The 26,829-nt window shown below is 43.6% G+C and overlaps 1 long non-coding RNA gene across 5 annotated transcripts; it reads right to left on the bottom strand.

Annotated features, from left to right (window-relative positions):
* Nucleotides 1-2,985: 2,985 nt before the first annotated feature.
* On the bottom strand, nucleotides 2,986-26,700 carry LOC148401570 (uncharacterized). 5 transcript variants are annotated; one of them, XR_015857218.1, is made up of 6 exons: nucleotides 26,585-26,689; nucleotides 17,547-17,626; nucleotides 16,426-16,666; nucleotides 15,289-16,313; nucleotides 4,128-4,243; nucleotides 2,986-3,808 (listed from the first exon to the last, which is right to left on the bottom strand). It is a non-coding gene; the product is annotated as an uncharacterized LOC148401570 (long non-coding RNA). The 5 variants fall into 5 exon arrangements; XR_015857214.1 differs by having other exon boundaries at nucleotides 15,289-16,666; XR_015857217.1 differs by lacking the exon at nucleotides 17,547-17,626 and having other exon boundaries at nucleotides 15,289-16,669; nucleotides 26,585-26,700.
* Nucleotides 26,701-26,829: the final 129 nt, after the last annotated feature.

Raw genomic sequence — 26,829 nt, 5'->3', positions numbered from 1 at the left:
ACCTCGTCTGGACTTAAAGATCTATGAAAAGAGGCAATTTACAATTATCACGCTTGGATCTGCGGCGCTGTCAGGCGAGCGGCAAGCCAGTGCCGTTGTTAATCTCCCCGGGTGGCTGCCACGATGATGCCGCCGATGATGCCGATGCCGTGCATATGCAACTTCAATTTGTGCACTTTAAACCAAAGGAAGATGAAGATGTCCGTTACTTTTTGGGGCGTCGCTTTACTTTTAGCTTGAAATATCTGGTTTTGGTTCTGGACTGACCATCTCTGACTCAAGATGGCATCCTGCGGCCTTAAAACCTCATTGACCGCAATCAGTGATTTTCTTTCCCTGAGAGATTAATCAGGATTGACTCTTTGCTCTCAAATTGCTCTCTCATTTCAATTTGTTTAATTGAAACTGGACAGAGAGTCTTAATGTTCTTCAGTGCAATCATGGTGACTTTGTGTCTCGGAGAATCTAATTCTAGCATCGCGCGCCTCCGTTAGCAGAAAAGAGCCTCGTTTTTTTATTTTTCCATTTTTCCAAACAAGCAGAAAAACAAAAAAATAATTACCAGTCATGAAGCAACTCAGCCATCTTCTATCTGCCGCACAGAGCGGCCCTCATATACAAATCTCGATCCAATGTGACCCTTTAAATAATAATCGCTTGAAATATTTGCCGTCACAACTGGTCAGTGTACGGACAAGTGGCGTCTTTAGTTTTGGGGTGAAAAAGAAAATGCTTCTTTGTCAGTCTAAGCTTGATTCACAAAAAATAATGAAAATACTTTACTTTTGCACTTCATAAAGAGCAAGGCGAGGTAGGTCACAACACAGTCGTCAAACTTGGATGCTGTAAGACAAAAAAAAAAAGCAGGTCAACCGTGTATTAAAGGAAAAGAAAAAAAATGAAACCCAACCACGTTTGAAACACACTGAAAAATAAAAGCACACATTTGAAGTGAACACACGTCATAGCCTGAAGCCAAAAAGGCCTCGTTTATGTCAGAAAAACACGTAAATAAATATTGCAGTGACATCACGTCCTTTTTCAGGGGCACCCATGTTTCTTCCTGAGTGTTGTCACTTTTTTGACGGTGACCGTCTCAGACCTGCTCAGCCTCAAAGTGTGCAAAGCGGCGGCGGCGGGGACGCCACGGTGAGCCGCGGCGAGCGGAGGAGCTTTTGACTTGTCACTGTTTGCAAGTGTCTGCAGGGCCGCGACATCCCGCCGGCGGCAAGAAGAAACACGCGCTTGTCGGCGCCAAAGGGGTCCACGGGTGGGATCCGAGCCAGGGTCGGGAGGCCAGCGCCATGTCCTGAAAGCAAACGGCGACCTACTTTTTACAAGCAAACAACCTGCCATGCTGCAAAAAGGCCACAAGAGAAGACAAACCTCCAGACGTCAAGTAACAAGTCGCAAGTTCCAGAGGTCAGGAGCCCGATCGGCGTGTCGCGAAATGTCTTTCGGAAGTCCAATCAGGCGCCGAGCTACTTCAAGTAGCAGAGTGGCGAAACACATGTTGACATAAAGTGAAAATCCAGACAAAGACTCGGCCCGTGTGGACTTGTTCTGCCTCCTAAAGTCTCCTAAAAATATCAAATAATCAAATCCAGAACCAATGGGAGGAGAGGACAAATTGAGTAGACATCAAAAACAGTTTTGCAGAAGATCACAATGCTGTATAGTCGACGCCTCTAAAAGTCCATTTTGTGGGAAATCGTTCTGTCTGGAATTTTTGGTGGGTATTTTTTTCTGAGGAATTTATCCAAACTTGGAGGGCCGTGGTGCCCCGTGGCTCATTCTGCAACTTCCCGGTCGGTCGACCATGTCGTTCAAAATGGAGGCAAGCGTAGTCAGCGCCAGCGACCTCGCTGGTCGGCCCGTAGCACTTTGAATCTTCTCAGCTCAGGATCACCCCTCCGCTGGTTTCGAGTCTGACTCTGAGGCGTGTTGGAGATCTTATCGGGTTTGAAGTTGAGCCGCACGGCGAGCGGCCGCGTCTCCTTTTACCTTGCAGCATTTTCAGCCGCCCAAAGGAAAGCGCGTAAGTATCAAGCAGAAAAACAGAGCAGCACCAGGAGGCACGGCCGGTTCGTGTCTCCGCCTGCTTTGGAGCCCAACATCGCCGGCCAGCAAATCAAAGATGATGCTGTTAAAATCTCTCTCAGACCTGATCTGGTTCTTGTGCTCGCGAGCCTCCGAGCTCTTTCATAGCGGTGAAAACATGTCAGAATACATGAAAGAGGCAAATTTGCCTCAGCAGCTAAGAAGCTGCGAAAGCTCCATCACAGGAGGAGACGGAGGCAGGACCGCATAACAATCTCTCTGTCAACTTGAGCGTCTGCGAGATCCGTCAACACGGACATGATCTTAAACGCTTTACACCGAGTACGACCGATAAACAACGGCAACAAGTACGACCCCAAAATGAGACTTGGCCCTCAAAGAACCGCCATCTTGACCAACATCAAAATACAGCAGTGGCACACGCTAAAATAAATAATAATAATGATAAAAAATAATTATAAATATAATTAACCCTAACCCTGAAATAATTAGAACCATTCAGCACGTTGGCACAACCATTTAAAATGCCTTCCGGTCAGAATCAACCACTGCTCGTGGAACTGATCGTCTGATGCCAGAAAGATTTTGAGAGCAAGATGCAAAGTGACTGACTGGTAGTGAGAGGAAGACAATTTGAAAACAAAGTCCAGAAGCGACACAAGTCAGGGACGACGCTAACTAGCCCTTAACGAGAACAATAAGATGAGGGGGGACAAAGTGCAGAGGCAAAACTGAACCTTTAACAAGTGACGGGAAAGCAGACGATCAAAAAAAGAAAGAAAGAAAGAAAGAAAAAAAAAAGAAAGAAAGAAAGAAAGAAAGAATGTGGTCACCAACCCAATAGTTTGTGAAACACGGCGGCGCTAATGTCATCGTTTGTTTGCGCTAGTCTCGTTTCTTCGAAGACGCGCACGCTAATCTTGGCTGTTGCACTCGATGGCAACCCGACAGCCTACACAAGTAGTTTGCCAATTTAAGATTTTCCACTTGGCGTAAACAACAGGAGATTTTCAATTCTTTTTTAAAAATTATTTTAATGGAAACAAGCGACCAATACTTAAACACACGATGGCGGCATTTTAGCAGTGTAGCATTTTAACTATCATTGTACTTAGAGACTGAAGGGTGAAAGCCCTCAAAAGACGTGTAGTGAAAAGTTTATGGAGATTTATTTCACATTTGCCAACCTTTCATCAAAAGATGCAAAAGATGAAAATGTTGCTAATTTCTAGCAAGTGCCAGAGGTGAGCGGGCCCAGCGCGAGCCCGCTATTCGACATAGTGACAGCGCGGCGCGTAAATAAGAAGGAACAGGGAGGAAATGAAGGCGCCGCTTGCTTAAGACCTTATTGCTTTTGAGTGCTTCTTTACTGTTTCCGTATTTTGACTGAAATCTTAATGCAGTGAGGATTAAAAGGATTACAACATAATCTTGAATAATCCAAAGTAGCACGGACGGAGGAGCGCTTGTAATCATGGCGTAAAAGCTGTCCGGAGGTCTGACAACATTGTCAGTCACGTTGAGGATTAAATATTTGTGGCAAAACTTTTATTAATGCAGCCGAGGGGGGTGGGGGTGGGGGTCAGTTGATGAAGAGACATCTCGCAGCAAGCTGTGGCCAGATCACTGCCTGCAGGACAAAAGCCAGGCAGATGAGGGCGAGACCTACAAGCAGATTTACTCCTCCAATTTTTGTTTTTGATGAGAGCTCGGCAGATTCATTACACATGTGGAGCACGGGCGACGTCTGAGGAGGGGAAAAATCAATTTTTATTAGCTTTACTGAAACGCTGTCACGCCGTCCATTAGCTCCTCCATTAATTCATATTTTGGCCAAGTAGATGCGGCGTGTATATTTGAAGGCTTATGTTCAGCATTACTCGAAATCATCTTTGCAGAAAGAATTTCATCAATGCTGTTTGTTGGCTGCATGCGAGGGATCTGACACTTTTATTGACATTTCTGCTACAAATATAGATAAATACTAGAAACCGTGCGTGCGTGCACAGAAAGACCAACATGGAAAGGCCAGACTGAGACAGACAGTGCTGCTCCCTAGTGCTCACCAGCGGAAACGCCACACAGCCTGACGACAGCTGGATGAGCATTTGAGCCGGAGAAAAGCTGCCAGTCGGTGGATTTTTTTTTCCTTTCTGCCTTGAAGCTGTAATGAGGTTATGACCTGGGTAGGCAGGAGAGTGAAAACGTATTAATGCCTCAAAAAAAAAAAAAAAAACACCTTTTGCAGCCACGGCAGAAAAGCAGGAAAAGACTGTCAAACAATGAAAATGCAGTCAAGTTAAAACTGAATCTAACTTTAAACAAATGAAAAATGAACAAACATTTAGCAGCCTGCCAGAATTTTCACAAACGCTCCTTTTTGTGTGTCTATTTTCACCGAAGCAATTTCGAACGGTCATTTTATTGACTTTTATAATTTCTTTGTTGGATCAGCAAACATCATACGTTATCTACAAATATAGCAATTTTTTTTTATAAATACATTCAAAGCATTTTAGTCAACGTTGAGATCAGCACGTTGTGTTCCAGTTTTTGACGCGGCTTCTTTGTTTATCATTTATGTTCACTCTCGTGTCGTACATCAGGGAGGTTTTGTCACGCAGTATTTTAGCAAAATTCTTTGTCGTAGACGAAGGACGATAACCCGAAGGACGCGGAAGGATCATGACACGGAAAGACCATACACGTCCATCCTGACGACAAGATCCTGTCACGAGTCAGGAGTGTACCTCAATTGTTAGTCACGGCCTTGGTGACTCGGGGCCGCCTGCACTTCCTGTAGGAAGTGTCTAGCAAAGAAAGAGCTGATCAAAAGAGGTGAGCGCTGAATTGCCAGATGAGGTCACACACATGTTGACCCAGGGCCTTTCTTTCCCTTGCCATCCCTTTTTCAAAAAAAAAAAAAAAATAGTCCGTCTGTAGAGATGGGGGAATCAAACCTATGCCGTCATTAGCATGTAGCACAGTGCAGCATCCAAACACAGTCTAGAAAAAAACTACGATGCCGACCATCTCGTTACTGCTACAAAGAGAGGAGTCGCAATTTTGTTGTTGGGCGGCGACGGGGTCTATCAGCTGCCGGCAGAGCGGGCCTCCGCGGATAACCGCTACACCAGAGACCCCTTTGGTTTCTCTCTTAGAAAGCCGTGGCAGCCCGACATCAAGGTCGACTGGCCTGTCAACATTCAGCAGCGAGGCGAAAAGAAAAGCGGAGTGAGGGGAAAAAAGCATGGCGACTACTTATGTGGCTTTTCTCGCCAGACAAACAAGCAACACTCGAGTACATCAGACACAAGACAAATAGAACTGTATCCCGTCTCCCACGGGCTCCGGTCCGTTCGGCTCTGTTCGGAGAAGACCCTCGCTAATAAACGACGAGGGGATCCGACAGACGGCGCGTGTACTACACTAATGAGCCACCTAGCAAAAGATTGGATGACAAATGCTTGAAAAAAAGTTTGTCATGCCAAATATTGGCTGGTGAACTTTTACTGCTGCAAAAAATAGAAAAATAATGGCCCTTTGAGTCTGTCACAGTTTCATTTAATTATTTTTTTTCTTATTTACTTTTATTCATTTATTTGTTATTTGATATTTTTATTATCTATGCAAATGAAATGATCTTTCTCAAGGGTCAGGATTTTTCTCCCCCCCAATTGTATCATTGCATTGTGGCCATATTTGACCAAATCAAACCCGTGGAGAGTATTTAAATAATTTTATATTTCCGTGATTGAGTCATAGTTTCATACAAAACCTAACACTTACGAATAGTATTTTTTTAAAATAATATTTCTACTGGATCACATATTTTTTTAATTTTTGGACAAGGGAGGAGTATCACAAAATAATATTAAATTTCCAAAACAGGCACTCTTATTGTAATCCCACGAAGCGAATGAATGACACAATTCTGATTTTAAAAACTGGAGATATCCTCTGCTGAGCATTAACGTTTTCATTTGAGAAGTAAAATAAAATTACTAATTTAAAAAAAAGGTATTCTGCACTGAAAATATAATAAAATTTATGGTTGTTTACTCATAGTTCATTGTGCAAATAAATTTGAAGGAAGGGTTGGAAAATACAAATGAATAAAATAAATTGTTATTTCATGCTAATGAGAAGAATGAATGGTGTAAGCATCCTTCATCCGATAATGGAAACAAGCGGCAAACGTTTGCAAGGTTGATGATTCAAATACTGTTGAAGGTGAAATCTGCAGGCGGTGTGAATGTGAGCCACAGGTCACATGATTCAACTTGTCTCCCCCATCATCTTTTACTTTCCACATGCGTGTCACCTGTCGGTCCAATTAGGCCCATTGAGCGGCTGCTCCGTCTCCAGGAGGGCAAAAAGGCGTCAGTCACCGGTGGTGGCTAGCCGTGTCACGGTTCCTCTCATGTGGCCGAGCTGACATGAGCGGGCCGTCTGGCGGCACGAGGGGGGGCGGGGGCATATTTTTGGCAACACGCAGGTTGATCCATTGACATTGATGCATTTTCACTATCAGTGTGTCCACTTGAGCTGCTGACATCTTTCTCCTCCACCGTGTTTATAAGAAAGTGGGACTTGGGTGAGGACTTAGCTGACTTAATCCATCTTTTAATACCAGCACTGTCACATCGCAATTAAAGAAACCATCAGTACAATTCAAAGAGCTCACAACTGTGTCAGGACAGCATCTGGAGCTTTCACAATCAATATTTATGTAAGAAAAAAAAAAAAACTGAAATAAATCACTAGTTTTGCTCTGATCAAGCAATCAGAGGATGATGATGTCATCGAAGGACTCGAGAGAACCAAATCTGATTAGTTCAAGCAAAAGATGACCAACGTGATGTCAGCCCCCAAAGACCACTTGAGTCGGCCACATGAGCCTATTCTAAAAATAGCTCATGATGGGACATTGTGATTTCCAATGAAGTGATCGTTTGGAAATGTCATCACTTTCAGACAGAATAAAAAAATCAGAGAAGATGATTAGCATCGTGAAAGAAGTTTTTTTGATTTTTTCCCCCAAATATTCTCAATCGTGAATGTCGTTTCCTCTCTTTGAGGTGTGGCTCCACTTGTCCCCGTGTTTCTCCTAGCTACTCTCCGTGCTCCGCTGCCTTGTCTCTGCCCGCGTGGCTCTTCTTAAAAAGATGCCGTGCTCGAATGCGCTCCGTGTCCATGCCCGCCGCCCTAATCCGGGCTGCCTCTGAGCTTAATCCTTCTCATTTAGGCAGCTGCACTGCTGTGGAACCATAGGAAAGCACCGCGAGAGACACTTTGGACTGTTGTGACGCCACCTTCACATACCACTGTGCCTTTTGCTGTATTTGAATGCAGTTGTGAATAATGCATGTGGAAGGCAGCCAGCGTGACAACGTGTACCGCCGGCATCACGTCGTGTGTGAGCTAGCGTAAAGCACAACACGCTGCAAAACATGGCTCGTGCCACACATCAAGCAGAAATCCGCTGAAGGATTTCCACTTCTCACTTTCCGCAATTGATAACCAAGCTAGCTCGGCCGCCGTTACTGTCTTAAAAATGTAGCCAATCACAGCACAGGAAGACCACAGAGGAATTAAAAAGGTTTTGACAGAACCGATAGAGTCACGGCGAAAGAGCTGACGAGGTGGTGAAGTCCAGGAGGATGCCGTCTTGAAGGCCCGAAACCACAAGAATCTCACCGCTGGCACTAAAACGACGCCTGCGTTTTGCCTCACCTACATCCGACGCCTCCAACCCGCCTTAATGGGCCGTGATTGTCAAAGCAGGACCTGCTCGGTAATGAGCCCTTGTCAAGAGAGGTCAGATCAGAAGACAAATAAATAGGAAATTGCTCCCTGCGAGGTTTCTCACTGTCACCGTCCGCTAGTTACCTTGAGCGTTAAAAAGGTGTTTACCCGAGCTCCCGTCCTGCTTTTCGGAGCGTTGGCAGAGCTGCTTAATTGCAATTCGGTCTCAGGAGTTCACCCATTCGTGTGCAGGTGCAACATTCAAGATAAATAATTAGCAAATATCCCCGCTATTAGACAGACAGGAAAAAGCCAGTTTCGTATGAAAGCTTTATGAACGCAATTTACTTGAAAGGGTCTCATTTGGGAAATCCTTTCCAATGCTTCAAACAGTTGTGTGAAATTGATGGTCTGGATTTTGCATCCCTATTACGTCACAATGATTTTTTAAAAATTATATTTTGCACATATAGCAGAGTCACCAAGCAACAGACCAACTCGGTCACGATTCAGAGGCACTTTTTGAGAGTTTGTGAATGATGAAAATAAAAGAGGTTATGTTCGGAAAACTTTTGATGCCTTTTGTAATATACTCCATCGGTGTGATTCCTCCTCCTCAGCCTCCCTGTGGTATTTCTCATCCGTGCACTTTACTTTTTTTTTTTTTTCTGCCCGCCTTCCAGTGCCACGTCGTTGTTGGCAGCGCTTATGTAATAACAGATGGAAGCGCAAAATTAACGTGCCTTCCCTTTCTCGTTACTCTCGTCTCTCCATTTATTTTTAATGCCACAAGCGTCTCTTTGTCTCTCACCGTGTGCATTTGCGTGACCCCTGCAGCACCTGTCTGGAGCGAATCACCGCGGTTGCGTGCCTAATTAGCAGACAAAAAAAAAAAATTGGTGGCACAAAAGCGAGCAGCGTCAGTGGGGAGGAGAGTGTGCAGGCCGCAATTAGGTTTTGTTGGCATGCACCGCAGATGAGAATCAAAGGAGGAAGACGAGCGTTTGGGTTCGGCTGTTCGTGTCAAATCTCTCACTCCGATGTGGCCTTTTAGTGTTAGATTGAAACTAACTACACTTGTAATGAGAGGAATGACATGTATGACTCAGGGAGGAGTCAAGCGGCGGAGTTTGACAAGCGCAACATTAAAGATGGACAATTTTTCGTTGAACTGGAACACCATTCTTTATTTTATGTGACTTTTGGCGCAAAAGTTTATTTCTCAACCCATTTTTTTTTTTTTTTCTGGATGCACGCTGGTGCAGGGCTCGGACCTATAAGTCTGATGATAGCCAGTCAAAACTACTCAGTGACATTGAGAGGGAGCAAATGGCTCTTTAATATCTTCATACATAACAAAAAAAAAAAAAAAACTGAGTACCGCAATGGATAAAACAACAAAAGAGAACAGCGGAGAGGAAATATGCAGTGTGTCAAAAGCCGTCGTCTTTTTATCTAATGGCTGCGGCGGTTGTAATGCATCCATGTGGCCCTCGCATTAATAATTGAACAGACGCCGGGGCGGCACCTGCTGGGAGCCCGAATCATTGCTGCAGCTTTGAACAAAGCGCTCTGACATTACAGCGACAATTGCGCTGAGGAAAAAAACGAGAGGAGGGGACAAAAAAAAGCAGGCTTAGGATGGCAAAGGCGGCCCAAGGCTACACGCTAATGAGTGAGTCAATTGGAAAAGTGCAGCGTGTTTTAATACAAATCATAACGTGTCATTTACTCGGGGAAAGAAGAACAACATAGCCTTCATTGGGTTGGGATGACTTGACCCACCTAAAATGTTTAGATGGATCATCAATACATCAAATATTGGGTGGGCTGGAGCCTATCCCAAGTGATTTTGGGCAAGTGGCAAGAAATACCCATCGGAAAACCAATCGATGGTGACGAGACCAATAATCTCACAATCACAGTCACCAAAAGTCAATTTAGAGCAGGGCCACTTTGACGTTACGGCTTCCCTCAGATAAAATAAATAAATGTTTAACTGTCTCATATTAATACATATACACAACAAAAAGATGGATTACTAGTTTTGAAATCAGAACTAATATTTTTTTCAGTTATTGTTCAATTCACTGTAAAAAGGGTCAAAAGAATTCTTACAAAATCTCAACATTATTTTTTATTACACATGAAAAATTATAAATTAAATAAAATTATAAATTCAAATTTTAATTTATGAAATATTATATAAATTATATATAATTATTGAATTATAAAATTAAAACAATTATAGTACAGATTTTAGCAAAAATCATGGCAGTTGACATGATTTGATCTCACGGGCCATATAGAATGATGTTGGACCTTCAATTTGACACCTATGATTTTGCGTTTTGAAGCTTAAAATTTGCAAAAATAAAAGAAAAATTAACCTCAATTATTTTTGGAAACAGGATCCAACTAATAAAAGAAGACCGATACCAGGGATTCAAGATCTGCTTCAAACAACAGGAGTTTTTCAGACTTCTCATTCGGTATGGTTCACATTCTGTCTCATAGTTGAAGTGGACTATAATAAAAATGGCAGAACCTTGTATTTTTTTTTGCCTCACTCTATGTAAGTTCCTCTTGGATCTGAAAACTGGGACAGATTTCTCAGATGAGTCCACATGGGAAATACTCAGTTCCAAGTTTTTGGATACTTTTGTTGTGCTGTTGGACGAGAGATGCAGTTTAACGCCTCTCAACAAGACATCGCATGAGATAAAGATCATCCCAGCCCAGTGGGCTTCCGTCTACATTTCTTCGCTCGACAGCTCTCAAGCATCTCAAGCATGCGGCGCTTTTAATTTTTGATTTGCGCTCGGCGAGTACGCCACTTGTCCCTGGGCTGCTGTCTCTCTGCCGTCCTGCGATGCGCCACTTGCCGAGATGCGTGTAGAAAAGAAGAGCCAAGATGGCCCGGGGGCCGGAGCCCTCCCCGGACCCTGAACCATTGATCCGCCGGTCATCGAGCACCTCGGGTCAGCCTATGATAGCGTAGGAGGCAGGATGCTTTCATCCGACCACGCCGCCCCGCCCCGTTTGTGTCTTGTGTAATCAACATTACAAAAACAGCTTCAAGGAGGAGGCTTGTACGTGTGCGTCTGCATTTCCATGTTATATGTGGAGGGGGGAAGCACATCAAACTATCAAAAACTCATCCAAACTGCTAGGTATGTTGGCTTGGGGTTGCTATTCTCCTTCAGGGCCTGGACACATTGCTGTCATCAATAGAAAAAATAATCAAATGTGTTTAGCATTAAATTAATTAATTTATTTATATATATATGATAAAATAATAAAATAAATAATTTTAGTAAGATATTTTTGGCAAACACACAATTAATGAGTAGCAATGACTCTCGCTGTGTGAAACAACCATGCAAAGAACAAGTGACTCATTCTTTATGCCTCTATTTCTCAGATTCTCAATCACTCGTGAATAAAAAGTCAGGATTTGGCCGCTTCACCTTCTTTGCGGTGTTTGTTTTGAATCTATAAATAATGCAAGGGCTTTGGGTACGGTGCTAATGCGACACGACGGTCTGTGTGGCACAACACTGGATTCCACCATCTGACTAATTACTGCAGTGTACCATCCAATCAGCCTCCAGAGAACCTGGGAGGACCACGAGCACAGCCTTGCGTTCGAGAAGTGGAACCTGCACCCATTATTGCTGGCAGTAGTCATCATTTCAATCATTTTCTCTCATTTTCCCGCAAACAGACACGAAAAGCGGTGGTTCTCCAATCTCCACCCGCCAAAGCCACGCATCCAAGGCCGGCCCCGAAAACAAAACTCTGCAGCTGCTAGTGTGCTTCACGGCCGCAAAATGTATGAAATCAGGCACTGGTTAAAAACTACAATTACAGGTGATATACGGATTGAAATCATAGGGGACCCTTTTTTTGTAAGGCAAAATGGTCCTAATTAGTGGTTTGGCGAGTGGCGGGGTGGGAGGAGGGACAACTAGCAAGAGATTGCAAGTCTTTTGAGTGTGTGTGTTGCAATGGGGGGGGGACGTAAACAGCTGCACCTGCTGCTGCGGTGCACGCTGCCACTGTTAATGATATCGGATGATATCATTAGGCAAAATGTTCATAAACAGATGTTGGAGGTGCCACAGACCCGGTGTCAGCTGAGCCGCGTTGCATTTGCACGAGCGGATTATTTATACAGGGCAGCTCAGTTTGTTGTGTTAATGACCCCTCTGTCATTAACAGGATGTGAGGAGGAAGAAGACGGGGTAGGGGGGTTCGTCGAGTTAAACGGCACCTCGGAGCCATTGAGAAACCCTCCGAGGCTAATCGGAGCTATGAAGAGCTGCTGGGATTCACCTGAGCTCCCATCAAGTCTTTATACCAGGAACATTCAATTTACATCACTAGAGTTGTGTCTGGGGGACACAAAAGTGAGTCGTCGCTAGCGAGTCAAAGTTAGCAGAAGAGTTTTGTGAACTATAGCGTCCCTGTTGTGTTTCGAACCGGAATAATTATAGTGGGCTAACGTGAAGCTAATATGTTGCTAATGTGATTTTAATATGGGGTTTTTAACCGTCCCTTGCAAAACAGAATTGTCCCGTATTTTAAAATGTAAGTTTTACCGCATCAAATAAAATATTCTCCCTTGCTGTTACCAATGAGCTAACAGCATATTCGTACACGAGTATAAGACACAGAATCGGCTCGTTTGATTGCCCGAGGCACTGTTGATAGCAACAAAGTGGTATGGATGAAACTGACTTTGAGCGGCATTGCGATCGGCAGGATTATTTTTTTAGCATTCTCATCATGGTTAAAATGGGAACGTGGCATTGAGCTATTATGAAGTTACAGGATGAATGTCAAAGATGGGAAATCCAGGTTCAGAAAAGAAAAACACTAACACTTTGACCTTTGGCCACAGGTGTTTCTATTCAAGCAGGTAAAGGAGCTTCATCATGTGACCCACCTGTAGCTAAAGTCAAACTGTGGCATGGATTTGACTTTCTGGACCTAGATTTCCCATGTCTGTGCTTTTTGTCTTATATTGACTTAGACTTCGGAAGGTTGAAGGCAATCAAATCGGCCTTCCTTGCTAATGAGGTCTTTTTTTTCTGGCGTCGGCAACCCTATAGGACGCTTACCTAAAAATGATACAAATTAACGGCAAGCTAACATGACGCTAATGAAGAATGACCATAGTTGTTTTATACTTTTCCAAACATGTTTACAATATTGTTCAGGTGCATCTTAATGTCCGAGTAGCACGAGACTTTAAATTGACTTTAAATCGTAAATAAACCGAGCGAGCGCCGACTATCACGAACTCGAGAGCGTGGAGCCTCACTTTAAACAGCCCTCTTACACATGTTCAGAGATTTATGTAAAAGGTTAACATCCAAGTGTTATTCTGCTCAGGCGTTGCCATTTCACCCCTCCCCCCCCCTGGCTGCAAACAGGCGCCCATTTCCCTGCCACCATTATGCTCATTTGTCCTGTCAAGAGAATGACAGGCCGCTTGACTCTTCCCCAGATACGACCATTAGGTAACGCTGTCATCTAACAGGCAGCCATTCTGGCGCTTCCCTAAAACCCCCTAATTATTTCCTTCACCAGAGACAAGCGGCGGCGGCGACGGCGGCTAGGTAATTTTTAACCTTTCACGTGCACCTGGGGAACTCTCCTCAGGGGAGCCAGGTGCCTGCGTGGCATTCAGTCATCAAAACATGACCTTTTATGGCCGTTCAGAGAGCAGTTGGCACCGGGTGCCATACACCGGCTAATGCTAATGTTGATGACTAATTTATGCATCTGCGGGAAGTTTAGCGGAGAGGGCAGCGGGGGGAGGGGGAGGGTGGGGGGTTGAAGGGGTGGGGCTTTAGAGACACCCGCTAGCTTGGTGGGAAAGGGAATTGATGAGCCTAATTATGTTGCAGGGAATACATTCGGCGTGACCGGCGAGCCTTTTTAGAATTGGTGGAGTGCACGCCGGCTAACGTGGCTGACCTTTACTTGTTAGAACCCAAATTGCGGGGAGACCAGAGAGCATGCCAAATGTGTGAATATTCGACGACCTCATCGAAACCTTTCTTCGGCGACAAAAGACCACAGAGGGAAACTTTCCTGCCGTGAAAAACAGGCGGTGAAAAGGAGTTCCTTTTATTGTTTGTAAAATTTCGGGGGAGCAGCTACTATTATTTTCTTCAAAGAGGCCGTTAGCGGCAAACAATCACTCTCGGTTGGTTACAACGGGCCGGACGTCGAGTGCGCGATTCGGGAAGTAATCGATGGTTGCGTACGCGTGACGAGAAACAAGCAAACATGCTTTTGCCGCCCGCAGAGAGAATATGGATGTTCGGGCAGGAACAAGCTCCTCGTGCGCTGTCAGCCTGAGAGCGATGGCGAAGGGAGAACAGACATTTATGCGCGCGCATTAAATAAACGTGGCGCGGCCTCGGGCTTCCCGCCGAGCTGACTTCATGTTTATGGTCTTCTCCAAATTCCTGCGAGTGCATCAATTCTTATTATGGCAAAGTGTTTTTGTGTGCGAGCAGACAAATAGACGCGCGGCGCCCGAGCGGGATAATCGGACGGCGGCCGAGCGATGACGTGATTCCGCTTGAAGAAAATTATCGGGATGAATCCACCGATCAAGTCTCTGTTGATGGTTTGGCGTCGGCGGCGAGGTTACGGTGAGGTGTTTGCCTCCGAGCAAGGCAGCGCAATAAAACACACGCAAACAAGTAAACACAAAGGAAGACGGATTTAAGCCGCCGCCGCCTCCATTAGTGATTTATTCTGCGCTTTAATCGCCTGCTCAAGCCGCCCGGCCGTCATTAAGCTGTGAAATGAGTCGCTCTGTCAGCGCTCACCTGAGTGCTGCACATTGAGCATGAATAATTAATAAACGTCGCTGCTGCTTTAATAACAAGCTTCATGTTTCTTGTTTTCCCTCCTCTGACACTCCTCTCGCTCCTCGGGAACACGGGCCTCCCGTTCCTCCTCCTCCTCCTCCTTGTCCTCCCGCTGCCACCAGATGAATGAGACGCGAGCCACCCAGGGGTGATCAGGCGGCCACGAGCCCCCGTCATCTGTCTCGCCGCGCTGCCAGGCAATCGGAGGGAGGAAGAGGAGGAAGAGCCAGGGTTCTTTCTTCATCTTGCCTTCCGTGCCTGGCTGGGAACCCAGTCAGAGGTGAGAAGGAGCTGCAGGCAGGTCGCCATGCTGCCAGATGCCCTCCGGGCTCCAGATAAACTTCCATACGTCCATATTTATTTAATGCGGCGAGGAGGTGAGAGAGGAAGAGCGGCAGACCGAGCAGCAGAACTTTGCTACATATGGAGCGCTTCTTACAGCTAATCAGCAGACTGTCGGACACTGCGGCCACAGGCGCCAGGTTGGCGAGCGTGGCGCTCAGGTCTTTGCTGCAGGCTGCACAGGTTGGCCTCCACTCTGCTGGGGAGCAGATGGCGAGCCAAAGCTTGTAGTCACACTTACCTTCCCACTAAATCCCAAATCCCTCCGTGGACGCTCCTCCAAGGCAGCTTCTTGGAGGCAGAAACGGGGGTTACAATCTGGACCGGCGCCGCGCTGCCAAAACACTCACAACACAGAAATGCAAATCAACTTATTTGTGTTGTCTGCACGCCAAGGCGACGCTTCTTTGCAAGTAATTAAGACACCTTGAAAAGTGTTTGAATAAGATCAATAATTGCACGAAGCAATGATGAAAAGAGGAAGAGGAGAAGAAGACTTTTTTTTCAGCTTTGACGTAACGGCCACCTCTCACGTGTTGGACACCGCTCAAGTCCAACAAACGAACGAACGAACGAACACGCGCACCGTTAGCTAGCACGCTTTGCAGATGCAGAGACACAATAACTCAGGTGAGGCTGTATAAACATGCTGAATGTGTTTAAAAGCCCAAATAACACATTGGAGTCATTTTAGCCCGAAAGTTTACGAGCTCAACTTTGTGTATTTGGGTAGAATTCGTTTGGTTTATATAGAGAAATAGACAAGAGCGGCCATTATTTACATCCGTAAACGGGCTGGAATGGCCCCATCTTTTTTCTTTTTGGATTGTTTTTTTATAAGAAGTGTTTTTGTCTCCTCTGCCCTAGAACACCGAGATGTTCTTCTGTTTGACATGTTTGCAGGAATATGTAAAAACATCTATATAAACGTTGCTCATTTCCAGTAAGTATGACAGTCTTTCGCGGACCTCCGGGACCAGCCGGGCGAAACAAACCACCTCCCCGCTATCGGACCAGATGTCCTTGCTGGGTTGAGTTCAGATGGTCCCAGCGAGCAGTGAGGGAAAGGTCAGAGTCACACGGCGGGTTAAACTGGACCCATCACGCAAACTGGCAACGGCTGAAGCCGGCGCCGGTCGGCGGGGATTATTTCAATTAGGTCTCACGCTGGTTTAATGCGGGATTACAACTGGGCTCCGAGCGGCGGGACACATCTGAACGGCGCGCCGCGTACGCTTGGCCAGCCCGCTCGGCGGGATTACATGGCTGGAATATGACAAAGTGGCATGTTATGAAATGGGTGCACCAAATCCTGTAAAAACAAATGTCATATTCCATATTGTTGCTATCAAAAGAAAGCAAATATTGTCAAACCCACCTGGAGACAGTCTGACTTATTTGCTCTTTCAATTGGAGCGTGTTCACACCTGGGAAGAGTCATGAAAAAAAAAACAACAAACCCATTTGGCTTTGTTTTGGTCGTCTACCTGTCATCTGCAGCCTGCTGAAGCTTGACCAGGGGGGCTTGTCTTCCAGGTCAGGCTGCCATCTGTCAGGGCAGCCCCCGCACATCAGTGCCCGATTGGCTGGAGCCGGACCAGGACGGGCGGGGTAGCCCACTGCTGACACACAAACACAGTAAATCTGTACCTCGCATGAAATTCGGACCAAATCCTGGCGCTTTACTGCATAACAGTTTCATGTTAAAGCATGTAGGGTTGAAGTATTTTCATCTTTTTGCAGCCACACCACATTATGGATATTTAGGCAATCACTTTCAAGGCTTTTTTTGCACAATGCAACATAGCAATCATTAGCCCAAATTTGTTTGTTTGGAATTACATGTTAGCATTATGCTAGCCACAATGTATACATCGCTTGTCTTATGCGGTATCTCAAATTTAAAGTAGGTGACAAATAATAAATTGAAGCGTGATTTTTTTTTTTGTTTCCCCAAAATAACATTAATTTAATTGTTTATTTAAATTGAATATGAATTTGCATTTCTTCATAATGAAGGATTGAGGAATAATTCAAAACTGTGTTTTAATGAGTTAAACTGTTTTTAAAGCGGGTGGGAGAGTAAAATTATCAAAACAGTTTTATCCTTTGCAATAAATGAGGAGTCACTGTATTTACTTAATATGGAGTGCAATAAGTCCCACGTTCCATCTCACTTTTTTTTTTTTGCCAACTGCTTTCTGGGCCAAGGAGACAAAAGAGGGGGCTACTGTAAGTAACGGTCAACTGTACCCCTGATGATTGTGTCATGTATGACACACACAAACTGCTCTACCCCCCCCTCCCTCCCTCCCACTGCAATAGTTCAGCCGTCTGGCCAATGGGACACGGCGAGCAGCCAAGCCCGCCATGCCCGCCATGCCTGCCATGCCAGCCATCCCCCTCTCCCAGACGGCCTCCTGTTCAGCTGCGCTACTCGCCGCGGGTTTTCGGCCAGGTCAGATGTTAGACACGGGCGACAACATGTTCTCTCCTCACCGCTGTTTACGCCTGCACGCCGCCGTCCTTCCGCCAGGTCTCTGCTTTCCCGCCAAAACGGAAGCTCAAGTGCACATGTTCTGGAAAAATAAAAGGCAATGAAGCCTTGATAATAAAACCTGCTGTCCAGGTTCTGAAATATAAGATGGAAGGAGCATGTATGCTACACACTGCTCATACTACTGTACATGTTTATATCCTTCGTAATTCTTATTATATGTTATGTACAATAAACAAATTGTGCGTATCAACATCCATATACTGCACAAAATTCTAATTCATCTTTGTAGCATACTTTCCACTTTGCATTGATTGTACAAATATTACCCTTGCATAATTAGACTCCATTTATTACTCAACACATTCCAACCAGCAACAGCTTAATCTTCTTTTTTTTTCTTTTTTCTTTCTTTGATTAGGTTTAAATATCTTTTATCCCAAGTCCTTTGCAATGCGTCTCCTATTTGTTTTTAATTTGTTGGTTGTTTCTATATTAGTAATACGTGTGTATACTGTATGTGTGAATATTGCTGCTGGGACAATTAAATTTCCCTCATGGAATGAGTTATCTACATATCTATTTCTCCAGTACGGATAAAAAAGATCTATCTCATGGTAGAATAGAATAAAGCAGTCTATTCCAGAATAAAAGTTTAACATTATAATAAAATTGTCCCTTGTTAAATTTGGACTTTCTTTACTTATGTATATTTCAGACAAATTTAATTGTGCTTTGCCACATATACATTTAAACACAACATTTGAAGACAATTAAAAGCATGCAAACAAACTACAACCAAAAAAGGACTGAATTCAAGACACTTGAAAGCACAGTAAAAAAAAACATTTTAATAAGCTACTTTTGTTTTCCGCATTTCAATTTTTTTTCTGTTCTTTTGTCGTTTTGTATGTGTGAGACACATTTAGGTGTCTTGTGTATGAAATGTGCGATAGAAATAAACTTGCCTTGCCTATTGTTGCAAACGTTATGTAACGGTCTTTTTACTCCAAACGTTTTCATCCAACGGCTGCGTACAAAAAGAATGAAAGGAGCTAAAGGGCACTTTGATATTCTTCCTGTTTAATCCATTAAAAACATGAAACCAATCTATCGGTCTAAGTAAAGGCTTGGAGGACGATTCTAAAATACACACCGTTGTAACACCAAAGGCAGTGTCAATTGTGCATTTTAAAAATCGGACGATGCTACAAACAAAAGGGCCGCAAATAGCTTCCGGGCCCTAGTTTGGACATCACTCGTCTATTACATAAGTCACACAGGTGCTCAATGAAAATTTCCAAGCACTTCTCCACATTACACTGTTGGAAGGGCGGGTTTGTGTGAAACTGTGCCTGCACTCCTTGCATTCAACTCTTTTTTTTTTTTTTGCACTTTGGCTCCCCCGGCGATGACGACGACACAATGGCCGCACTGAGCGCCGGCGATTAACACATAAAAGCGACACGGGGAATCTCGCTGCGAGATACTAGCGCACATGACAGGGCAAAGCATTCATGGCGTGCCAGCCACTTCAGCGGGAGCCCCGCTATCTGATTGGTGATCTTTTGTTTTGCCATTGCCCTCGATTCGGGGGAACGCGCCCAATCAGATTAGAGAGCGCCGCTTCACTTCAGGCTGCCAGAGATAAGTCAAAGCATCTCATCTCCCCTGCAGCAACACTAATCATCTGCAAGAGGAAGTCGAATTCAACGTACTACATTCATCTGTGGCTCACTTTCATCGTGCAAACAAAGTTGAGCTGGCTCGACCGCAACGTGCCCTGACGGGAAGAAAGGTCAACCGGTTCGCACTGCCGTTAGCTTACTCAGGACACATGCTAATCAATTCCGTAAAATATGTCTTGAAAAGGTAATCAAGAGATGTGATTGGTGAATTTCATGATTCGGGATTCAAATTCTTCAGATAATAATTAACTCAGCAGGCGTCACAAAATCAAGCAGACCTATAATATTAAAGGTATGCAAAAATATGAATCAAGTCATTTTCTTTAAATACAGATATAGAACAAACGTCATTATTGCAGTTGGTATAATTTACGATGAAACAATAATATAAATGTCGAATTCCATGAACTCGAATAAAAGAATACAGCTTGTTTGTGCAAAGGTCATAGGTCATGACCCAAAAGAACCATATTGTCTAATTTCCGCCTTTAATTAGCAATAATTCATCAACTCTAACACTTTGATCATCCCACCTCTTTCTTTTTATGTCGCAGCCTTGTGATGAAATCATTCATATTCATGTGTGCTCTCCCTAAACAAATATGAGATTTTTTTTGTCGATTTAACATAATACGAACAAATGCTTCCTTCCATTTCCTAGACCGCTCGTTCTCATTTGTGTTGCCTATAATTGGAGTCGATCCCGGCCGACTTGAGGTGAGAGGCGGGGTCAGGTCTGGACTGGCCTCGGGCCAGTCATTCACAGAATAGCAACAAATGAAAAATACTCACTTGGATTGATACACTAAAAGCCAACAGCACCTTTAAAAGGTGGAGGAGAGATTATAAAAGGCTCAATATAAAATGTGTAATGTTAGTAGGAAGCAAAAATAATTTGAAGGAAACATCTACCCATTCTGAGGAATACTTCTATTTGATTAAATTCAACTCATGCTTTAATCAATTCAGTATTTATTTTGTTCCACGCTGCATTATCAGTATTGCGAAGCCATGTTTGTTTGTTTTCAAACTTAGAAATAGCAAATAAGGGGAAATACCGATCGTGAACGCACACACTAATTATTTCTTTCTTTTTCAGATTTTACAAAAGCAAATCTACAGCCGAGTGTGACCTACTGTATGAATGCTGGATTCCAGTATTCCTATTTTGCCAGAATAGTCACAGGGCATATTTGTTGACAGATTTAAAAAAAAAAAAAAAAAAATCTGTTAGAGCAAATAAAAAATAAATTGTGTTTGTTCGCTGAAAAGTGAGCACAGCAGTGAGAGGCTGCGTTCAAACTGCAGGGAGCAGCAGTCGTCTTCCAAACGGGCCGAGCTGGAAACAGAATGGCAACACCCCGTCAAGAAGAGGAGGGAGGGAGAAGGGGAGAGGAGGGAGGGAGGGATGCTTGTTGGGGGGGGGGTTACGTGACGTGTAATTATAGACTACATACCAGCAAACACTCGTCATTTACATCACTTGCAAAAGTATCGGATGATTGTTTTAGCACGGCTGCAGGCCAGTGGCTGCTCTCTCTCGCTCTCTCTCTCTTTTACACACACCACACACACACACACACACGTATACACACACATTATTGGTTCATAAGTGCATGAATCAAAAAGCGTTTCAGCTCAAGACGTTTTGCTCCTTACCAGTGAGACTATTCGTACACCAAAAGCCACAACAAAATGATTGCATAAAGAATAAAAAAGATTGAAATTTGATTGAACTTTATTTTGAACAGTACAAAAGCAAAGAAATGAAAACGCTATGACTTCAATATTACCTTACGTACTGTAAATTATCCATAAATACGTGCAACCAGGCATACTGTACAAATGGTATGTAATAATATCACATGCACAAATTTTATGTTGCAGCGTAATCCTAAAATACATAAATAATAACTTGTTCATAATGTCCATCTATGCTCCATGTTCCCTGGGGTGGGGTGGGGGGGACTCTCTGTCTCACAATCGAGAAAACTAAAAACTTTTTTTTTCCCTCCATGTGTTTATTTTGCTTCCTCAATTTGATTTGGGTTTTATTTTTATTAAATCTAATTTTTTTAAAAAATTTTTGGTTTTATATTTTATAATATTTGAATATTCTGAATTAATAAAAAAAACAAAAACGCCATACAGGTGGCTTTCGATCATCATAGGAAGGCTCGGACAGTGATTGGCCACTTCAAATGTGTCAAATAAATAAAAAATATTGGAAAGACATATAAAAAAGAAATGAGGAATAAAGGACAGAAAAAGAAATTCAAGGAAAAGCGCTGGAAACTAAAACAAAACTATTGGTACCGATGACAACACCATGCACGAGTGGTCTGCACGTCTTCCTCACCGTGGTACTTCATGAGTTTGTCCTCATAAGGTCAGAATTTTTTTATCTTGGAGTAAAATAATGCTCAAAACCGTAGTCAAAATAGTTATTGGTCTTTGTAATAAACTCATTTGTGTGTAATGTAATTTTTCCCACATATGCAAAAAGTAATACTACATGATACAATCATGACAAGACAAACATTCTAAAAGTAATAAAAATAAAATCAAGAGTAAATAAATAAATAAATAAATGAGAAAGTAATACTACATGATACAATCATAACAATACAAACATTCAACGGCCCGAACTGTTTACATCCTATTACGTCCAACAAATGTATCAGATCGCAAAGTCAAACGATCAGCAATCCAATATGCGTTTCAAAATGTCCTGGCGGAAGGCGCAAAGCCGTACATCACGCGCGTGTGGGGGGAAATGAACATTCAACATGATGGAAGGTTTTCCATTTCCAAGTGTTGGGTTGCCACAGGCCCCGCCGTACCTGAAGAAGAGCGCCGGTGGCCGCGTCGCTGCCAGCTGCCACCGGAACAAGACGCACGGCTAAATAAGTGCTGGCTGATAACAGAGCCAATGCACTGTCAAATGTGCTTTATAATGCTGACATTTATAGATCACTTTTTAGTGCGGGGCCGGCTTGGAAATAAAGTCGGCCATGATTCATGTCCCCGCCGTGTCAGTCTTACATTAATATTATGACCATATCCATCATGTTGGCCATCTATAATGAACAGATGCTGTAAAACACCATTTGGCGTGACAGGAGAGGCGGCGGCGGCGGCGGCGAAGGCTTCCATTGATGCCTCGCAAACCGGAACAAAAGTGCGGGAAATCGGGGAAATAACCAAAAGTCAGAGTATGAGCTTCAGATGTGTCAAACGTAGCAACCCGCCTTTGATAGAGTTCGTCTCGTTTACCTGGCGGGGCGGGAATGTTAACACGTACTTAACATGAAACACATTTTCAAGTACTTTTTTGCTGAATGAGCTTCATGATTTATGTATGACTTCAAAACCGGGTTGGAGAAATGAGCCGATACCTTTGACGTGTTCTTTGTTGCTCGGGATTCACATGTCCGACATGGACGAGATTCCCAGAAGGTAAACTGAGAGGAGGTGGTTCAAATCACACCTTACGCCAAAAATACTCCTCATCTCCGCCTTCGGTGGACTATTTCCTGTCATCTGACATTGTAACAGGATATGCGCCATGAGTGGGAGCGATGTGTGGGTCTCCTCCTGCAGCTGATGAGCACAATTGCTAAGATTTGACAGCTGACCAACGTGATGGATCATGGCTGAGCAAACCCGGGAGTGGTCATCATTCACACAATGCTGCCTGTAACCCATGTCAGGTGACATCGTCAATGACCCAGATCTACTTTTACATTGTGTTGTTGTTTCTCATATTAAATAGCTAGGTGATGAAGCAAAAGTCCAATATTTGTAAGGAATTCCAGATCCACCCTTTAGCAACTGAGTCACAGTACCAAATTCAAAACCAAAACAAGAGCGGACTATGCTAAAGGCAAAAACTGTATCATCCTGTCATCCTGCTAACATTTACAATTTTTTTATATGTAAGAATTTTTAAATTATTTTTTGTTGTTTTTATTATTATTTGCTTATTTTGTATTATTTTATGTATATTATTATTTTACGTGATTATTATAAATTATATATATTATTATTTGATTCTTATTTTTTCCAATCTCTGTGGGCTTTATGAATAGAAATTTGGTGACTATAAGGCACACATTCTCCCGCCTTGCCAGTGTGTATTGCGTAATCAATAAAGTACGATGCATCCAAACGGGCTGTCGATGGTTTGTTTTGCTGTGTGCCCGTCAGATGACGAGAACGTTTTCCTCTCTCAACCTGACTAGTGACTGAGGATCCTTCCCATGGTGCACTGCTTCCTTCTGTCTTAGGGTTTTACGACAAGCTTCAAAAGTTGTCACTTGCAGTCGTGCGTGTGCAGACACTGCACCAACACCAGGAAATCTACATTTGTGCCTTCTTTGGCTCAAATAAGAAATGGCGATCCGGCCCCCAGGAACCGCAGAGGCCGGCGCTGTGATGTTGGTGCATAAGCCTCACCCTTTAAAAAAAAAAACATGTTTGATTCTCCATACTCCAATATTGACCAGCGGTCTCTGTTTGATGTATGCATGACCCCCCCCACAACCTCACCCCACCCCCAGTCATCGCAAAGCCCCGCATTCACCTCCCCACGCCGCCAGCAGCGCACAAACCCAATGTTTGGGCTTAACTTGTTAGTTCTGCTGCTGATGCCCCGAGATATTAGCGAGCGATGGCACGGCCTGCTCGCTGATGGGTGACGGCTGCGTTGTGTGTTTACACGGGAAGGCTCAGTGTGTTTGCCATTACACGGAAATATTGCCACTGTACTCTATGAACTTTTTTTTCCCCCGCCTATCACTGTAAGAATGAACAAGTGGAAACTTTGTTTGTTTTTGAAACGTTTGACGCACAAATGACTATGCGGTCAAAAACATCTCCGGGGCCTTCCTAATTTTTTTCTTCTGAGGGCTGAAGAGAGAAAAATAGGAGAATGTGACGTGATTCCAACTATGTAACGATATGCAAAGTAATGATCTTAATATTGAGTTTAAATTGATTTATTTAAAAAAAAAAAAACAGCAAGCGAGCAAAAAGTCTATTTTAGGCTGGTGCCTCAGTTCTGAGTCGTCCCAACACATTTAAAAAAAAAAAAAAAACATACTGTATATTTTGGCTGTTTTAAAATAAAAACGTAACCTCATGCATGACCTCTTTGTGTTTGACTCAAAAATCAAGCCAAACATCTGTAATCAAAAGTTTCAAAGACCAAAAGCCATATCTGCGTCACCCACAAAGAGCGGTCAGGAATGACATTTATCAAAATGACTTTTCTCTTTCAAGTCCTCGCAGACATACTCGCAGGTCACCTGATGAGCATCAAGTTGTAAAAAGGCGGAAGAGGCTGCTATTATTAGCTTAGCAGACTTGTGGCGTGCAGATGACAGGAAGGGCGGCCTGCCACAAGGAATGCCTTTGTTCTTCCCATCCAGAGAGGAAATTGATTTCTTGTGATTTTTCATAAATGCCGCCCGTGGGCACAGCTGGTGGCGCCTGCGGGCTAAAAAGGAGGACGTGTTATGGAAACGTACGGTGTCATTTGATGAGCGGACTTGATAGAGTAAGTAAGAGGACCATTTGGTGGCAGTCGCTGATGGTGTAGGGCAGAGATGTCAAACTAATTTTTGTCGCGGGCCGCATCGTAGTCCTACTTTCCTTCGAAGGGCCATTACAACCATCAACAAACTGATGAATAACTAAGTTTGAAACCGGAGACCAGTAAAAACTGTTCAAATATTTTTTAAAAAATCAATGGTAACAAATATTGCTCGCGAAATCAGTATTTTTTAAAGGTGAAGAAAATGTGCAACTTTAGTATTGACAGACGAAGTTGATAAACAATTTGTCTTCAGAGGCCACATAAAATGATTTGGCAGGCCCGTATCTGGCCCCCAGGCCTTGACTTTGACACCTATGGTGTCGGGGTACACTTGCCTGTCTTGTGTGCCGACACCGTGAGTTTGATTCCTGCATATGACGGTGTGAATGTGTGTGACCCAAAAAAAATTAATAAATAAAGAAAAAGTAGACCATTTGGGACACTATCTGGAATCTCCCCCATGAGTGCGCACAAGGGATTCGAACGGTAGCCGCCAGGGTCAGTGGTGGAAAATCTGAATCAGAGGTGGAAAACGATTCAGATCCAATATAAAAAAATCAGAACTTGTAAAAAAACGTCTGCGGCCCTCGCCGTCGTCAACGTACCCATCGCTGTGCTCGATGTAGCTTAAAACGCATCGAGTCACATTTCCCCAAGAATTTATTGAACCGACCGATAAAGACAAAACCAGACCGGACTTAAGCTTAGCGCTCCGTCTAATAAACAATCTTGAAGTATTTCCGAAAGTGCTTAGTGGGGCAAGGCTGTTTAGAGTGAAATTAAAAAGTCCATTACCATGACAATAAAATGTGTCCACTTGCTAAAGAGACCATGTGGTCCATGAAAGGACCGCCCGTTCCGCCAGCTCTTGTCGATGCAAGTCGGCTTTGGCGCCTGCGCCTTGTTCTTGGACTCGCTATCAAATGGCACATGAACACTATAATCGGAGCAATTTTCCAAACATCTTCAACTTCCACCACACAGAAACGGATCCAGGAGCGCGGCAACAAAACCGGGCCGCGTGTCAACTTCTGATTCCAAAACGTTAATGATGTAGATCAAAAGCGGCTACTGAGACGGCACACTTTTGTGTTCTCAGACTCCGATTGCGTGAGTGAGTGAGTGAGTGAGTGAATGCCCGGAGAGGGTGTGATTAAACAGGTATGTAGGCTCATTTCAACATATTGAAGACGCTAATTGCTACTGAATGCCGTGCGGTGCAAAGTGTTGGACCAGGATGTGGAGGAAACGCTCATCAAATAGAAGCAGAGCCACATTTTTCCATGCGAGTGGGTCCAACAAACACAATCCAGGTTTCATGTGAAATGAACATGGTTTGCTTTATTTTCCGAATCAAATTCCACAGGGAGGATTCAAAGGCCCAGTGGGGGATTCAAAGAAGTTGCGCAACATCTGTCGAACGCCCCGAGCTGGAATAATTACGGTGTCATTTCGTAAGTGTTAAGATGAATTCAGGAGCATGTGGCACCTCACAGTCAGAATTCTGAGATTTGAATTTCTGGGTAGTCTGATTTTCTTCCACAAAACGAAATGGAATGAAACAAAAGCAAATAAATCAAAATAAAATGTTATTAGGTTTCTCTCAGGCAGCTAGGATTCAAGACTGTGCCAGATTGTTTCCTAAAGAGACAAGAGTTCTTTGTTACAGATGTAACAACACATCTGAGACAACACATATATAAACTTAGATTTACAAAACATACACATCAATTACAAAGGAAAACATACATACCACTTTGGCCTGCCAGTCAACAACCGGGTACTTTACTTAAACTGTTTTAACTTTTTAACTTCGCGTTGACGCGTCCTGGGTCAGCCATTATCGATTGCGCTGTTGGATGACGTCACTTTACCACTTCCTTCCCGGAAACAGGAAGTGCCCTCGAAGTTGGATTTACTTTCAGTTTTGATAGTAACTATATATTAAAAAAACACTTCTACAAACTATATACAAATAACAAGAAATAAAAATAAATT

The sequence above is a fragment of the Syngnathus floridae genome, chromosome 2 (assembly GCF_059516105.1).
Source record: "Syngnathus floridae isolate MCC-2025c chromosome 2, RoL_Sflo_1.0, whole genome shotgun sequence".
NCBI classification, from domain to species: Eukaryota; Metazoa; Chordata; class Actinopteri; order Syngnathiformes; family Syngnathidae; genus Syngnathus; species Syngnathus floridae.
Note: the sequence above shows the minus strand (reverse complement) of the source record. Positions and strands in the feature narration are given on the sequence as shown.